We start from the raw sequence: 14,919 nt of genomic DNA on the forward strand, positions 1-14,919 counted from the left end.
GGAGGGGCAGAAAGGGAGGGAGAGAGAGAGAGAGAGAGAGAGAGAGAAAGGCAAACTTCCTGCTGAGCAGGGAGCCCAATGCAGGGCTTGATCTCATGACCCTGAGATCACGACCTGAGCCAAAATCAAGAGTTGGATGCCCAACCAACTAAGCCCCTCAGGGGCCCCTGGGTCGTAGCCATTTCTTTGCTTTGTTTGCTTTGCCATATCCAGATGACATAAACCAGGAAGTCAGTGACTCTATGTGTGACGAAACCCAGTGACTCAACCTGGGTTTTGTGCCACATTAAAGAGCCTTGTCTCTAAGATATCCCCAGTGGGAACTGGCATCTCTCCTCAAGGCAGTGGCCCTCCACTTCTCCGTGAGATCTGACCCTACACACCCGCCCTCCTTTTTAACCTCTCCTATTGTAAATTCTCCCACCTGAGGTGGTCCTCTGCTCCCAGTTACTTCTCCTTTCCTGACTGCTCTCCTGGCCTCCCTATACCCTGGGAGTGAATGACAGTACGACTGGGCCCTAGGCCGCCTTCTCTCCCTCCTCAGAGAACTCCACACTCAGCTGTAGTCTTCACTCTGTGCTGATGACCACATGTTCCAGATGTTTTATTTTTAAAGATTTTATTTATTCATGAAAGACAGAGAGAGAGAGAGAGAGAGAGAGGCAGAGACACAGGCAGAGGGAGAAGCAGGCTCCATGCAGAGAGCCCGACGTGGGACTCAATCCCGGGACCCCAGGATCACGCCCTGGGCCGAAGGCGGCACTAAACCGCTGAGCCACCCGGGCTGCCCTGTTCCAGATGTTTGATCACAGGATGATGCAGCCTGAATTACTGAGTACCTGGAGCAAATTTCCCTGGAGACTTGCCTGGATCCACAGTGGGTTCTGTATGTTTGTTACAGCAGCATCACCTGTTCTGATTGATACACATTCCCACATGCCATCAATCCTTTCCCATTTACACTATTATATATGTATGCATATACATATATATTTACTTTATATATACATATATATATACTTAAGCATTTAAGATTACTTGACATATTGTATATTTATTTACTTGTTTGTAGAGGCCATCAGTGCCACTCATCAAATATTTTCACCTCTCTGCCTCTGGATATGTGGTAAGATTGTGGTTGGGTCAGGCCGTGTTCTAGAGTTTTCCTTATGCACAACAACTGGCCCCTTGAACTTATTCTGGGTCCTAGAATGTGGCAAATAGACCCTAAGCTGGTCTCCGTGATTTCTAAAACCTGGTGTTTATGCCTTTGTATAATAGCCTCCTGTCCAGGGTGAGGAGACCTGTGACTTACTTGTAACCCATAGAATACAGTGAAGGTGATGGGATGTCACTCTCATAATTATGTTACCTTGTATAAGACTGTATCTTGCTAGCAAATTAATTCTCTCTCTCTCTCTCTCTCTCTCTCTCTCTCTCCCTCCCTCTCTCTCCCTGTTGCTGTCTTTGAAGATGAAAGCTGTTCATGAAGTAAGTAGCCACGTTGGAGAAGCCCAAGTAGCAACAAACTGCAGGTGGCCTAGTCTAGGAGCCAACAATGACCCCAAGTAAGAAACTGAAACGCAGGAAATGAAATTGGTCAACCTCAACCTAAACCTAAAACATCAGGAAATGAATTTGGCCGAAACCATGAGGGTGCTTGGAATTGAATTTTTTCCCAGTTTAGCCTGTGATGAGAGCCCCAGTCAAAACCTGGACTTCATCTGGATGAGAGCCTGAGCAGACGACCCAGCGAAGCCACGTCTGCCATGGTGGCCTCCCTTTCTACCTGACAAACTTCACGAGGGTAGAGAGTTTGTTTTGTTCGCTTGTATTTCTCCAGCGTTGCTTAGCACATAGTGGGCATGCAATAAGTATTTACTGGATGAATGAATAAATGGGAAAGAAATTTGTTTTGCTTAACTTAAAAGAGAGATAGTTGCCCATAATAAATTCATTACATTTAAGTTGTACACATATTAAATGCATTATGTATACATATAACATGTATTGAAAGATCTGCAGCAGTTAAACTTTGCCATTATTATTATTATTATATAATAATATAATATATTATTATAATATATTGTATATTATAATTATAATTATATAATATATAAATATATAATATACTATATTATTATTGTTGAATTCCAAGTCTTATTATGCACAAAGCTCATATGATTCGATCCGTGGTAGAATGAACTTTATTCTAAAGCAAAATAAGGATCATATAAAATGACTGTTTCTTAATCCATATAAATAAGACCAAATTTCCACTGGTTATGGGAAATTGGCTGTCAGTATTTCACCAAACTTGGAGAACACGTCTGGAATAGTCTGACTTACAACATAGGCTATGTAGTGTACAAGAAGTCAGTTAGTGGGATCCGGTGGTTTAAATACGAACCTCAAAATGCAAGGCATGAGGACAAGCCTCAGTTTGGCATAGAGCCATTTCTCACATGGACAACTTCATAAATGTACTCTAAATATTTATTATGTAATGACAGTTAAAATTCTCCTGAGCGATAGAAGAGATGAAGAGTCAGCCAGAAATCAAATATGTGGATGTTTGTGGTAAATGTTATATCGTGAAGCGGCCTCCATCTGCCAACTCTCAAGCTTCTGGACTCTTTTGGGTACAACTTGCGTAGAATCATGGCCCCCCAAAGGTATCTACATCTTAATCCCTGCAACCTGTGAACATGCCACGGTAGAGGGCAAAGAGGGACTGAGGTTGCCCATGGAATTAAGGGTGTCTTTCAGCTGGCTCTGAGATGGGGAGATTATTCTGGATTATCTGGGTAGGCCCAATGTCACCACAAGTGCCCTTGTGGGTGAGAGAGGGGGCCCAGGAGTTAGAGTCCGAGACAGAGCTGGAGCTGCAACGCAGCCAGCTTTGAAGACAGAGGAGGAAGGCGCAAAACTGACCCGTCCTGTTTCCCTGGACGCTGCTAGAACACAGGCGGCCACGGGCCCGGAGAGCAAGGGCAGCCTCTCACGGCCTGAGCCCAGATTGCCACAAGGCAAGGTTAGGAGGGCCAGGTGGCACCTGCACACAGGAGCGCGTGTGACGGGAGCCGAACCCTGACGCTAGGGAACGCAAATCACTCAAGCTGGGCTGCAAGCAGGCCTGCCCTCTGCTCCCGAGGGAGGCACCTGATCCGCCCAAGCTGAGAAGCGGAGTCATAGCAGGAGAGCAATGGCTCTAGTGTACAGGCCACTTTTTACCTCTACCCTCTACTGTAACCTTTCTTATTTATTTTTTTTAAGGATTTTATTGACTAAATTTGAGAGAGAGAGAGAGAGAGAGAGAGAGAGGGAGAGAGAGAACAAGCAGGGGGAGCAGCAGAGGGAGAAGGAGAAGCAGAGTCCTGGCTGAGCCGGGAGCCTGACTGGGATCATGACCTGAGCCAAAGGCAGACTCTTGGTTGAGTGAGCCACCCCGGCGCCCCTCGTCTAACCTTTTAACAACCCCTTAAAGAGGTAACATTCCCAAGAACCTGAGGCCCTGAAACCCTGAATGACACAGACCACCCACCCAGTAAGGGCCACCCCCCCCCCCCCATGTTTCCTGTGGCTTCCCATTCTCATGCTATCGGTCAATAGGTCCATTTGAGCAGCTCCTCACCTTTGAGGGTATGAAAGTCTTATAAAAGAGTAGATTGTTATTCAGGCTCTCCCCCTGGTGATCTGCAAACGGCAGATGCTAAATTCAGCCAATAGAAAGAACATGGGCTGTGGGATTAGATGTGGGTGGTTCAAATCCTGACTATGCGTCCCTAAGGAGCCTCAGACTACCCATCTGCAAAATGGGGTCATAATTCTTTCATAGGGATGCGAAGAGACTTGTGCCTCATGGGTCATGTCGTTCAGGCTGTCCCTCATGGAACTAGTTGCCCAGGCTAGTGAGCTTCCCACAACTGTGAGCTTCTTGAGGAAGCCCACAGGGCCGTCGGCTTCTGGGCTGCTCCCCCCAGCAACTAGCACCATGCCTGACAAAAAGACATGCTGAATAAACATTTGTTGACAGAGAAAGTCTGGCACCTCGTAGGTGCTTGATGGTTGTTGTCTCTTCCCACCTTCCCTTCACCAGCCCTGCCTTCTGGATCGGCTTCCCGGACGGAGGGCTGTGTGCCAGGCAAGGGGCGGTTTCAGCACTAAAGGAAGTCTGGGCTCTCCACGGTCACTGTCATCTCCTAGAACTGAAATTTCATTACGCAAGAGCAAATAATGCAGTCGTTCATGGACAGCCTGGCGCAGAACAGGCACCCGTCTCCGCTCCTGGCATAGCCGGCGCCGGCCCAGTTGTGCAAGCCTCTGAAGCTTGAAGCAGAGCGATTCTTCTTGTGTTTCTGTGAGCACCAGGGAAAACCCTCCTGGCAGAGCCATCCCTCGTTCTTGGGAGAGAGAACAATGCCCCTTTCCTTCCCACGGCCAAGTCCCACGTCCTCTCCTGTGAGAGAGGGGACTCAGTCACCTAGGACGAGGCCTGTAGCCCTCCCCTGACACAGAGGCAAAATTGGCAAAATGCTTCCACAAATGCAGTTTCCACTAAGTGGGTTCCTCCCTCCCTCCTTTCTCTGTCGCCTCCGTTTTCCTGGACTCGATTCTCTACTTCTGGGGGGGCTCCCCCTTCTTCCCAGATACCTTCCCTTTCCTGTCCCAGCTGAACCGGCGTGAGCTGACGCTCTCTGCCTCCAAACTGGGCCTCTGCTCGTTCAACCAAGACTCTGGCCCTCAGGGAAACTGAGCTCATCCCCTCGCACTATGGAAACAATATTCACATCAAAATGGAAAGCCCAATAATATTAACATTTCTTTTCTTTTTTTTTTAAGGATTTTGTTTATTTATTCATGAGAGACACACAGAGAGAGGCAGAGACACAGGCCGAGGGAGAGGCAGGCTCCCTGCAAGGAGCCCGATGCGGAACTCGATCCCGGGACCCCAGGATCACACCCTGAGCCAAAGGCAGATGCCCAACCATTGAGCCACCCAGGTGCCCTAATATTTACATTTCACAGTGTACGTGCTTTTTATCAAAGAGGCTTATTAATCCAAGTGAACGCTGTCTATAGCACAGTTTCCATAGAGAATTGTCGGTCAGCCCTTTGGAGAGGAAGATGATGGGGATCGTCAGTGGTCTCCACTGGATCAGGTCTGTCCCCGCCCTCTGGGTATCATGCCTCAGTGGGCCAGAGACTAGACAGGTTTGGGAGCTGATTATTTGAACAGTACTCGTTTATCTGAAAACTTCCCCAACAATCCGCTTAAGATCAGAAACAAATGCTTTTTAGGAAAAACAGTGGAGAAAAAAAAATCTACCCAGAAGTCCACACCTATTCAGGTTGTTTAATTTCCTCTTTAAATTTTTGTTCTTTGCCAGCACAGCTTTGAAGCTGTGTCATTTCATGTCTAAAAGGTCCTTGGTTGGGGTAGTGGAAAGGGACGTGGGGGGGGGGTTGGGGTGACTGGGTGACGGGCACTGAGGGGGGCACTTGGCAGGATGAGCACTGGGTGTTATGCTATATGTTGGCAAACTGAACTCCAATAAAAACAATTAAATTAAATTAAAAATAAATAAAATAAAAGTTCCTTGGTCGACCAACCTGCAATCCCCCCTCTTCTCGTTCCCCTCCTTACCTACTTTTGCCCAATGTTTTTGCCCGTATGTTGACAGACAGCTGTGTTTCTCCAGTTGCTTTTCCATGAAACAAAGATCTTTATTCATTTGACTCTCCCCACAGGGCAAGCCACATCTAGCACATACAGACGCAGGCATCACTCGCGTCCTGCCCAGGGCACCTTGCCTGGTGTCCACAACTTTGCTCACTGCACAGGGACCAGGCCTTGGTCAAGACGGCACAGTCAGCAAGAGGGCCCACCGTCTCCGTGGGCAGCTGCCACACTACACTGCCCTCCTGCTCTAGCTTCATGTTGTCAGAAATGTTTTAAAATCACTCTGAAATAATATTTCTCACAAAGGGCAAGAGCTGTAGCATCTGAACCTTCTAGAAGAGTGCCTGGACCGTTTGACAAATGAACAGTTAAGGTAGGACTCGACCCCACTGTACCCATAGCAAGCAGGTGTTCCTGCTGTTCCCTCCTTACCTGGCAATGCCATCATGAAGCTCAACAGGGTCTGGGGGTGGAGAGGTAGGGGCCGCTGGAATCAGAAAATCAAGGGGACCAGGACCAGAGGAAGCGACTCTGCAATATTCTTTTTTTTTTTTTGACTCTGCGATATTCTTTTTCCCCAGGACAGACAGATGTTCTCATTATTTGCAGTTTGCTTCGATGGGCCGAACCTACAGCAAACTAGAGAGGACTAGGTTCTCATAGTTTAAGTCCTAGGGCCTGTCCTGAAATTCTGGGTGCTGTCTTCTGGGTAAGAACCGTCACCCCCACTTAACACACGTGAAAACTAGGTCGTGTGATCCATTCGGGCATAAAGCTAACTCGTGGAAGAGACAAAGCGCTGGCCCTCGACAGGCCATGTCCCCCTAATGCTGTGGAAGTGGGGCGCCACCGGGTGTGCCGAGCCCTGGAAATCAGGCTTTGGATCTCTGCTGCGTGGGCCACGTTTGGGGGCTGCCCCGAGTCACTGCAGAAGCTGATTTATGGCAGAGACTCAGAGTGGGTCTCTGAGGGCCGGCGTCGCATATTTTTAAGAACTTGTTTATTTTTGTAGGAGAGAAAGTGAAAGGCTGCAGTGATAATGATGACAATAACGGCTAATAGTTACTGACCTCCTTCCGTAGGCCAAGCCTTCTGTGAGTATCTGTGACCTCGCACAGGACAGAAAATCACCTGGGATTTGAGAGTCCCTCTCTCAAGCCCTTATTCGATGATCATTGAACTTTCTTCTTGGGCTTTCAAGAGCAAATGACATCATTTTAGGCAATGTTTGTTCCGCTCAAGATGCTTACATGTGGCAATCATCCTTGAATTGTGCAATGCATTTGGGCCACATTTGGGTAAAGAAATCTCACAACAAAATGGGCACACGGACACACAGTGCATAAAAAATTCAGTTTTCTGTGATTTGAGTGTTCACTTCACAGTCCCACTGAATATGTGTAGCAAGATCATGCAGCACGGGGAGTGGTCTACGGAGAACTAGTGAAATGCACGGTGCGTGGGCTTTGAAACCAGCCACGTTGTGGCTCCAATCCCAGTTATGTTACTTAGCAAGTTCCTGAGCCCTTCTGAGTCTCCTTGAATTTAAAATACAGATAGTTGCATAAAATGCACCTGCCTCATTGACTTGCTATAGGAGTAAGCAAACACGCATAATGCAAGGAGCAGAGATCTTAGCACAAGCCAGGGTCTCAACAGGAGTTGAAACCTCCCACCCCTCCACCCCCACTGTGGATTCTACTTGCCAAACTTGACAGTGTTCCCTGACTTCTCCTTTCTTCAAGCTCTGTTCTGTGCCCTGATTTATAGTTCCTTATTTCCTGGTTATCTTGATTTGTTCATTTGCTTATTCAAAGTTTTTTATCGGGATCCTTGGGTGGCTCAGCGGTTTGGCACCTGCCTTTGGCCCAGGATGTGATCCTGGAGTCCCGGGATTGAGTCCCATGTCGAGCTTCCTGCCTGGAGCCTGCTTCTCCCTCTGCCTGTCTCTCTCTCCCTCTGTGTCTTTCATGAGTAGATAAATAAAATCTTTTTTAATGGGTTTTATTTTATTTTTTTTTAATTTTATTTATTTATTCATGAGAGACACAGAGAGAGAGAGAGAGGCAGAGACACAGGCAGAGGGAGAAGCAGGCTCCATGCAGAGAGCCCGATGTGGGACTCGATCCCAGTTCTCCAGGATCATGCCCTGGGCCGAAGGCGGTGCTAAACCACTGAGCCACTGGGGCTGCCTGATAAATAAAATATTTTTTAAAAAAGTTTTTCTTATCAAATACATAACATGTGCAGGTTTTACTGGGTAGCCCTTGAGGATACAATGATGAACTAAATTAAAAAAAAAATCCTTTTCCCGTCCTGGTGAGAGAGTCAGATGTTAATCACACAAATGGGTGGGTAGTTACAAAGTGAGATGAATGCTATGAAGGAAAGGAACACACACTTAGGCTTTGGTGTAACGGAAGTGAAGGTGAGTCGAGATCAGAAAGAGAAGTGAGAGTGTCTGTGGCAGGTGGTGATGGTACTAGCGGAGTTGGTGACAATCAATGGTGGAGTTGGTAGTGATGGTAAAGGGTGTGTGGTAAAGGACAGCATTCACAAAAGGAATATGCAAAGGATTTGTGGGGGTGGGGGGTGGAAACTCTGTGTGTCTGGAAATCTGAAAGACCAATGTGGCTGGCACATAGATGGTAAGGGGAAGCAGGGACAGACACCAGAAGTTTCAGCAGAAGCCATACCACAGACCCTGCAGGGAAGGCCATGCAGCCTCTCTGGATTAGGATCCTCATCCTAAGAACAATTTAGAAGTCAGAGAAGAATTTTTGATAGGAGAGTAGTGTGAAATGATCGGATTTTGCACTGTAAAAAGAACATTCTAGATCTGTACTATCCAATAATGGTAGCTACTAGCTACACACAGCTCTTAAACACTTGAAATGTTCGTCTTAGTTGAGATTTAATGTCCATGTAAGACATGCACTGGATTTCATAGTATGAAAAAAGACTGTACAATATCTCATTCATTTTAAACTATTGATTCCATAATGAAATGATATTTTGGGTGAAATAAAATGTAATTAAAATCAATCTTACCTGTGTCTTACTAACTTTTAAAAACACAGCTACTAGAAAATTTAAATTGACCCTTGTAGCTTGCATCCGTGGCTCCCACTCTATTTTCATTAAACGGAGTTGCTCTAGATGCAGTGTGAGCAGGGGGGTCCAGAGAAGGTGGAGCGGATCTGGAGGTTGTTGCTGTAGTCCAGGCGAGAGGCAGGCAGCTGGAACCCGGATCGTGGGAGTGGCCGTAACAGGAGTTGGGTGGGTTCCCGGTAAAATCAGTAGAACAAAGTCCTGTCGCAGAAGCATCTGGATGAGTGGTGGGTGCCACGTGTTGGCATTAAGACCTCTAGAAGAGGACTGGCCCCAGCGAGAAATACCATAAGCTCCGCGGTGGCTGTGTTGAGAGATTGTACTCTGGGACACCCAAGTAAGACAAATGTCTCAATGAGGCTTGGATGACATGTCTGGGCAGGGGACTTACCTTTGAAAGGGGCACTGGCACGTGGATGGGCACGAATGAGGTTCCTTAGGAAGGGAGGAGCGCCCTGGCCAGTGACGAGGGGCCTGGGACCTAGACTTGGGATACGGGCTGGGGAAGGATAAGTGTGAAAAGGAGAGTTGAAGAGGAAAACTAAGTGTGTGTGGTCATGGAAGCAAAGGGGGAGAGAATGTTTTGATAAGTCAAGAGCGGTCAGTAATGCCTCTGCCAGGACAGGTCAGGCAACTCGAAAAGTAAAAAATACCGGGAGTTAGCAACCTGGTGGTCATTGGTAACACTTGCGAGGGCTGTTTGGGGTGATGGGGGTGGAAGCCGGGCTGGAGAAGAGTGCAGACTGGGGGGAGGTGAGGAAACAGGGCCAGACAATATAGAGTTCTTTTCAGATTTTGGACTATGAAGGAGGGGAGAGAGAAAGAGAAGCTTGAGGGAGATGATCTTTTTGTTGTTTGTTTTGTAAATAACTGGAAGAGACTTGAGCAGGTGTAAATTTGGGTAGGAATGGTCTAGTTGAGGTGGAGTGGCAGGGAGGCCGAGGGGCAGAAGGGATAATAAGCAGCCGTGGCCCCTGAGGACGCAGGGAGGGATAATGTTCCCTACTGGACTGGACCAGAGGGGGCCGACCCATCTCGCTGGGGTAGGAGGGAGCAGGATGGGTGTGGATGGAAGTTCAGAAGGGGGAAGTGGAGGGGATTTCTTCAGATGGCTTTAACGTGCTCTGTGAAGAAGTAAAGTCATCCCTGAGAGGATATGAGGAGCCAACGATGGTCCGTGACGGGAGGCGTGCGCTGAAAGTGTCTAATGTGGTGGAGGGTGCAGGTGACTCAGGAGACACAGGAGAGAAATGGAGAAAGAATGCCTGCTATCCCCTAAGAAAGCAGGCAGGAGGGGACACTCAGGTTTGGGACTGTGTTCTATAGGAGAAACATGAGAAGACACAGTGGTAGCTCTAGAATTTCTATCTGGCAGAGCAATCTGACTCAGGGGACGGAGGGCTGGAAGCTTTTTGTGTAGTATTTTACAGGCTATCATAGTGAGAAAACACAAATTGCTCATACCGAAGAACAGGGAAGCCTTGTGGAGACTAGGGAGGAAGTAAAGCCCTGGTCTTCAACCCCGTGTTTGGTTAACACCAAACGAAGGTGTTACGAAGATTGTGAACAAGAGGGGCTGTGCCCGAGGCCTCCTGCTGGCACCCCACCCCAGCTGGCATGAACGTTCCCACTATCTGTTGGCCACACCCAGGTGGGTTTTTTCCCCCCTATTAAAAGAAGGAAGGAGCTCTTTCCTGGTGAATCCAGAAATTTCTGGGCCAAGTATGATTCTCCATATGGTACTGAGAGAATGGGAACCCCAGGGGCTGCTGACCCTTCCATCTGTGAACGCCAGCTTGCACCATATGTGTGTCTCAATCTGCCCCAAATGAGCAAGGAAGAGGAGGAAGGAGATGACAAATGGATTGGGGAAAGAGGAAGGAAATCAGTGAACTCTGAGCAAGATGCAGGAGGCCTCAGTTAGAGCTTGGACGACTGTATGGCCAAGGTCAGGGAGTGGCGGGGGTAGCGCAGAGGGGAAGCTTCTGGGAGGAGGAAGTAAAGGGACCCAGAGGCTTTGGGAACAATGAAGCCAGCTGGGTGGCTGCTGGAAGATCTTGGGAAGAAGTCGTTGAGCCTGTGTCAAAGTCTTCAACAAGTGACAGGAAGGGACCAGGCGCTCAGCAGATGGTGACAGACGCAGGAGGCCAGAGGTCAAATGGCGTGACAGGAGCTCAGAGCCCCAGAAACTGGTTTTCTTACAGAGGACTGGGGAGGGAACAGACCGCGATTCCCAGACGTGGCCGGGGAACAGGCCCACGAAACGACAGACTAGTCTCATCATCTGAACCGGGTTCAGCACAGATCTTTTCAGCGATCTGGGGGGGCTAGAACCATAGCGTGGCAGATAATGCACACACGTGCACACATGTGCACACCCGCTTGGCTCTGTCCCTGTGACACCGGCAGGACACCCCTGAGCCGCTGAGTGTCCAACAGGGCACTGACTCGGGAGACAGGAGGGGAGGAGCGCAGTGAGCCTGGGCAGGAACGAAGGACTTGGGGGTGGGTTTGGGTTTTGTTTTTTTCTTTTCTCTTTTTTCTTTTCTTTTCTTTCCTTTCCTTTTCTTTCTTTTCTTCCTTTCTTTTTCTTTTCTTTTTCTTTCTTTTTTTTTTAATGACTTTAATTTTATTAACGTTGGCTTTTTAAAATGTCCTTGAGAATTTTTGTCTGTGGAGAGAATTCAGAAATTTGCTTTGGCTTTGTGGTTAATACCTAGATTACTAAATTTACAACGTGAAAAACCTTGTCTTTCTTTAAGGTTTTAGGTTTGACCAGCTATTTATAAATCTACCAACATTTATGTATCACTTTAAAAAAAAAGATTTTATTTATTTGAGAGAAAGAGAGACAGAGAGACAGAGAGAGCACAAGCCAGAGGGAGGGGCAGAGGGAGAGGGAGAGGCCGACTCTGCTGAGCAGGGAGCCAAACACGAGGCTCAATCCCAGGACCTGGGATCACGACCTGAGCTGAAGGCAGATGCTTAACTGACTGAGCCACCTAGGAGCCCCTATATATCACTTTATTTATTTATTTATTTAGACTTTTTTTTTTTTTTTTTTTTTAATTCATGAGAGACACACAGAGAGAGGCAGAGGGAGAAGCAGGCTCCCTGCAGGGAGCCCGATGCGGGACTCTATCCCAGGATCCGGGGATCAGGACCTGAGCCCAAAGCAGATGCTCAACCGCTGAGCCACCCAGGCGTCCCTATATATCACTTTAAAAGAGACTTTGGCTTATGTTTGTCCTATTTACAAACATAGCTAATCTCTAAAATAGTTCAAGCTAATCAAAATAAATAAATAGAATAGCTCAAGATAGATTCATAAATGTAATATATTTCATCTCCTCTTTAAATGTCTCTGTTGACTTAACGAAACTTCCCTGAGTTCTTCAAGAACTCTTACATAACTAATACCCTTATGGCGAACTTTCAATCTTTCTTAAATGTTTCCATATATAACAAGTGATCAATCCGCGTTTCTACAAACAAAAATTTCAACTTAAAAATCACAAGTATAAATGAAGTATACATTTTATTTTTTACTGAGGTGTAATGGACATCCAACACGATATTAGTCTCAGGTACACAACACAGCAATTCCACACTCGGATCCATTGCAAAATGGTCACACAGTAAGTCTAGTTACCATGGAAAGTCACCTTACAAAGTTAATAAAGTATCGTTGACTATAATCCCCATTCTGTATCTTTACATCCTCATGGCTTACCTATTTTATAGCTGAAAGTTTGTATTTCTTAATCCATTTCAACCCTGCCTCCAGTCCTCCCTCTCCTCTGGCAACCACCAATCTGTTCTCTATATCTGAGTCTGGATTTTTTTTTTTCTTTTTGGATTCCACATATAAGTGAAATCATGCAGTATTTGTCTTTCTCCGTCTGACTTATTGTACCTAGCATAATATCCTGAAGGTCCATCCATGTTGTCACAAATAGCAAGATTTCGTTCTTTTTTATGGCTGAGGAGTATGTCATTATACACACATATGCCACATCTTCTTTACTTATTCACCCATTGATGGACATTTAGACTGTGTCCAAGTCTTGGCTATTGTAAATGATACTGCAATGAAATGAACGTCAGGGTGCACATATTTTTTTGAAATAATGTTTTCATTTTCTTTGGGCAGATACCCAGTAATAGAATTGCTGGATCATATGGTATTTCTATTTTTAGTTTTTTTGAGGAAGCTCCATACTGTTTTCCACAGTGGCTGCACCCACTTACAGTCCCGCTGACAATACATGAAGGTTCCCCTTTCTCCACATTCTTGTCAACATTTGTTTTTTTGTTTTGTTTTGTTTTGTCTTTTTAGTAAGTCTTTCTGACAGATGTGAGGTGATAACTCATCATAGTGTTGAACCATATTATGCTTTATAACAGGACTGAGCCTAGGAAGGCAGTGGTCACATAGCTCACATCTGTGGGTTTGAGTCATATCATGAGTTCACTTTTTCATCTACTGGAAGTCTGCAACCTCTACCCATATTGCCACACAACATGGTTGGATTGAGCAGTTACTTAATTTCAATGAATTTTCCAAGGAGTTTCAAAGAAGTAGGAACTTGATAAAAATCCTGCCCTCTTTTCATACCCTTTCTGCCCAGTAAGACCATATAACCCTTACAAACAGCAAAGTACTACCAGTTGTTCACCCACGATTTTCTTCAACTGTATGTTCGGAAGTCAAGCACTAAATTTCTTCATTCCCATCTTTAAAAGAGGGGAGCTGTTGTGTGGCATGGTTAGGAAGTCAGGGCGAGGAGCCCCTGGTCAGACTTCTCTCCCCTACAGTCCCACTGTGTGTCTGCAATGGCCACTTCAGGTGTTTCTACTCCATTTCTCCAGACCTAACTGATGTTCTAAAAAGGCAGGTCAATTCAACACTCGACAACTAGTAGTTGATTCATGCCGTTATGCTGTGGGGGCTGGAGATACTTCACTGCAGAGGGAGAATAACATTTGCACCCTCATGAAATTTACAGCCAGCCTACATTCAGCCGACGTGTGTAAATTTGGAGTCTCCTTTACTATCGCCTAATGGAATTCTTACAATAGATGAAAATCATTGGCCTGGTCTTTGACAGTCTTGTGTCTTTGGCCTTATCCTGTAACAACTTACTTTGTATATTATCCTCATGGTTTGGTCCTTTGCTTCTAGGATAGTCCACCAAAGAACTTGGAGGGGAAGTATCTTTCTCTCTTCTTCTTCTGTATCCCAAATATTCCCCAAAATATTTATAAATTCTCTACATTAAAGAAATAACAGGACTTCTATGGACTTTCTGTTCTGAGTTAACTTAACATTGATGCTTCTAATCCTGAGATACATACCAAGAAGCCTGGAGTCAATGTAGAAGATCAGCAGATTGGGCCAACATATGAGACAATTTTATTTGGAGAGGTTTTCATTAATTTCCCTCCCTCCTTCCCTCTTTCCATCCAGAATGAACATTTAAATAATTCTGCCAAGAATATCTTATTTTCTGGCATCACTACAGTATGACGAGTTTAGTCCTTGAACAGACTTTGTGGAAGTGGGGTGTTGAATTGCTCTGAACAAGCCTGGAGTGATGTTAGGAAGATGGCAAGCCGAAAATGAGCATTACAGAAGGGATAAAACTATCTGAATACAATATGAGAAGATTCTATGATACTATGTTTTATGATATTATATTATTTCTGAGTTACTTAAAAGATTTAGTTTTCTTTCCATCAATAAATATGTTAGTTAGAGCTCTTTTGGTTGTGAGGGAAATCAGGATCAATGTATTAAGGTAAAGGGAGATATTTTATAAGTGAGTGTATTTATTTTGCTTGATTTGCTGGAGAAGTTAGATTTTTCTCCTTCCTTCTCTCACATGGCTAGCAAAAAGGCAGCTCCTCTATTCTGGAGGCCTGATGGGTCTATCCTTTGCTCTAGGAGAGGAAAAAAAAAAAAGGATCTTAAGAAGTTAGTTATTGAGATAATTTATGTCCAATAGAGTTTATCAATCTAAAGATACAATTTGATGGGCATTGGCAAAGACACGCAAGGTGTAACCACCACCACTGTCATGATGTAGATAGAACATCTCCATCATTGCCAAAGTTCTCAGATG

At 45.7% G+C, this 14,919-nt stretch overlaps 1 long non-coding RNA gene across 3 annotated transcripts; it reads left to right on the plus strand.

The window, feature by feature from the left end:
• Positions 1 to 55: 55 nt before the first annotated feature.
• Positions 56 to 8,696, plus strand: LOC144282575 (uncharacterized). Of its 3 annotated transcripts, none has more exons than XR_013351074.1 (5): positions 56 to 2,675; positions 4,100 to 4,360; positions 4,843 to 5,029; positions 5,752 to 6,056; positions 6,696 to 8,696. It is a non-coding gene; the product is annotated as an uncharacterized LOC144282575 (long non-coding RNA). The 3 variants fall into 3 exon arrangements; XR_013351076.1 differs by having other exon boundaries at positions 6,766 to 8,696; XR_013351075.1 differs by having other exon boundaries at positions 4,843 to 5,003.
• The last annotated feature ends 6,223 nt before the right edge of the window (positions 8,697 to 14,919 follow it).

The sequence above is a fragment of the Canis aureus genome, chromosome 13, assembly GCF_053574225.1.
Source record: "Canis aureus isolate CA01 chromosome 13, VMU_Caureus_v.1.0, whole genome shotgun sequence".
Lineage (NCBI taxonomy): Eukaryota > Metazoa > Chordata > Mammalia > Carnivora > Canidae > Canis > Canis aureus.